Here is a 747-nt window from a genome sequence, read left to right on the forward strand (position 1 = left end):
TCTTATTTTTTAAATTTCCTTAATTCAAAAATTTTAAAAAATTTGAAAATAAATTATAAATTATTAATTATTTGAAAGACACAGTACCCTTATAGAATACAAGATATAAGATATCTTTATAAAATTTTTCTTTTAACAACGTAAATTTAGAAGAAAAATTAATATTTTTTACAAGAAAATAATATCTAAAGTACATAATGTGATTACCAAAACATAACTACGTAAGTTATTATTAATATAAAAATATGAATGTTAAATATATTAATATAAAAAAACAAATGATTTTTTTTAAAATAAATATAGAAATTATTATATAAAAACTAAATTGAAAGGTACAAAGACTTGAGAGTATGATATTAAATTAGTTAGGTAAAAAATATTAGTGAATTAAACAATTAAGACATAGATCTATTACATAATGAAAAATAATACATATAAAACTATTAAATTACATAATATTTTTTATTTTTAAACACAAATCTTATATATAAGTATAGTTTCTTAAAATTTTGGGGGTCCAAGCCACTACTCGCCCCCTCTAGGTCCGTCCCTGATTGCTAGCTAATTAATAATAAAAAATAATAAAATCTATTTACTTTTTAGTATTTCTCAATGTCTGTGAATTATTAAAAGATAAAAAAATATTTTTCATTACACAATTAATTTCATGAATAAAGTATCGAAACGAAGAATTGCAAAATTAGAGATTCTATTCACTGACCTCGATTTTGTAAACAAAACGATGGA

This window comes from Arachis ipaensis, chromosome B09, assembly GCF_000816755.2.
Source record: "Arachis ipaensis cultivar K30076 chromosome B09, Araip1.1, whole genome shotgun sequence".
Taxonomy (NCBI): Eukaryota; Viridiplantae; Streptophyta; class Magnoliopsida; order Fabales; family Fabaceae; genus Arachis; species Arachis ipaensis.